This window comes from Trichechus manatus, unplaced genomic scaffold (genome assembly GCF_000243295.1).
Source record: "Trichechus manatus latirostris isolate Lorelei unplaced genomic scaffold, TriManLat1.0 scaffold00052, whole genome shotgun sequence".
Taxonomy (NCBI): domain Eukaryota; kingdom Metazoa; phylum Chordata; class Mammalia; order Sirenia; family Trichechidae; genus Trichechus; species Trichechus manatus.
In genome coordinates this window covers 13,181,459-13,183,816 of record NW_004443988.1, presented here as the reverse complement: position 1 = coordinate 13,183,816, position 2,358 = coordinate 13,181,459, and the positions used below count along the sequence as shown (strand labels likewise).

General features: G+C 42.0%; 1 protein-coding gene across 3 annotated transcripts in view; it reads right to left on the bottom strand.

The window, feature by feature from the left end:
- Positions 1-2,358, bottom strand: part of AP4E1 (adaptor related protein complex 4 subunit epsilon 1) — a 93,604-nt gene that overhangs the window by 49,647 nt on the left and 41,599 nt on the right. The window lies entirely within an intron of this gene.

The window sequence follows — 2,358 nt, the reverse complement described above, 5'->3', positions numbered from 1 at the left end:
GCTCAAGTAGATCCATGAGACTAAATGGGCAGCTCCTGTCTGGAGGTGAGATGAGAAGACAGAGAGGGTCAGAAGCTGGTTGAATGGATACGGGAAATCACGGTAGAAAGGAGAAGTGTGCCGCCACAGTATAGGGAGAGTAACTAGGGTCACATAACAATGTATGTATGAACTTCTGTATGAGAAACTAACTTGAAATGTAAACTTTCGCTTAAACTACAATTGAAAAAAAAAGAGTCACTTGAGATGCTTTACAACAATACATATTTCTCCAGAATCTCCAGAGATTCCGATTCAGTATATCTGTGGTCGGGATCTAGGACATACACTTTGTACAAGCATCAGATGATTCTGATGTAGACAGTCCACAGAATAGACTAAAGAACACTGAACTATGTTATATATCCCTTTTTTTACATCTAACTTATTCAGATGACATATAATTCTATAGGTCTAAAGATAATAAACTGATACTTTATTGAGTGTGATATCTTGCCTAAATAGTATTTATGGACTATTTTCCTTTTTCTGGTAGAATATTGGCACCAGCAAGAAAAAAGAGAAAAGTGGGAGATAGGCAAGGGAAGAATTTATAGCTAGTAACAAGAGGAAAGGAGGAAGAAGAAACATAAATTGGATAATTTCTAGAGTGGTATAATAAAAGACAGAAGGTAACCAGCCTAAATCCCAAGTTCAGAAACCAATGGCCAATGGGCTTCTGCTTCTGGGAAGATGGAGCAGACGTACTTTTCCCTATTCTTCCTGCTAAGTACACCTAAAAACCTGGGGCATTATATACATAAAACAAATATAAGATTCTGAAAGGAGAAAAGAAGGCAGACCACTAAGGACCTAGGGACTCAAGGAATGACATGGTAGTGTCTGACAATCACACAGAGACACCTGCAATACATGCTAATATGCATATGTGGCAGAGAAACAAGAGTGACCCTAGGATCCCCACCTCATGGTGTTCATGCCTATGTGTGAGCCCCTCTCTCTGAGTGTGGGCAAAACCTGTGACTTGCTCCTAGTCAGGCAAAATACGTAAAGGGATGTACCCGATTACGTGTGATTGTATTACATAAACCTATGGCCTTTGTCTTGCAAAGACTCTCTCCCTTGCCGGCTCTGATGAAGCAAGCAGTCATGCTGGGAGGCCCAGGCGGCAAGAAACTGAGGGCAACCTTTAAGAGCTGAGGGAAGCCTAGAGCTGACAGCCAACATGCAATGGAAACCCTCAGTCCTACACATGCAAGGAGCTAAATTCTGCCAACAACCACATAATCCTAGAAGTGGACCCTTCTCCAGTCAAGGTTCAAATCAGACAGCAGCTCCAGCCAACACCTTCACTGCAGCCTTGTGAGATCCTAAGCAGAAAGCCCAGCTAAGCCATGCCTGGACTCCTGACCCACAGAAACTGTGACATAATAAATGTGTGTTGTTTTAAACCATTAAGTTTGTGGTAACATTGTGTCATGGATTGAATTATGTCCCCCAAAACGTGTGTATCAATTTGGCTGGGCCATGATTCCTAGTATTGTGTGATTTTCCTATATGTTGTAAATCCTGCCTCTATGATGTTAATGAGGCAGGATGGGTGGCAGTTGTGTTAGTAAGGCAGGACTCAGTCTACAAGATTGGATTTTGTCCTGAGGCAATCTCTTGAGACATAAAAGAGAGAAGTGACCAGAGAGACAGGGGGACCTCATACCATCAACAAAGCAGTGCCAGAAGCAGAGTGCATCCTTTGGACCGGGGTCCCTGTGCAGAGAAGCTCCTAGTCCAGGGGAACACTGAAGAGAAGAAGGTCGACAGAGAGAAAAAGCCTTCCCCTGGAGCTGATGCCCTGAATTTGGACTTTTAGCCTACTTTAACTGTGAGAAAATAAACTTCTCTTAGTTAAAACCATACACTTGTGGTGTTTCTGTTATAGCAGCACTAGATGACTAAGACACATTGTTTACACAGCTACAGAAAACTAATACAGACAGATGAATATTCATATGTTCAAATATGGATTCACATAGAAAATACAACAAATGCATTGTAAACACAGATAGATATCTAAACAAATACCTATATTTAAAAGACTAGACAAGTAAACAGTTAAGTGATAGAAGGCTGGTGTTGTTGTTGTTAGGTGCCATTGAGTCAGTTCCAACTCACAGCGACCCTATGTACAACATAACGAAATACTGCCCGGTCTACACCATCCTCGTAATCGTTATGCTTGAGCCCATGGTTGCGACCACTATGTCAATCTATCTCATTGAGGGTCTTCCTCTTTTTCACTGACCCTCTACTTTACCAAGCATGATGTCCTTCTCCAGGGACTGGTCCCTCCTGATAACATGT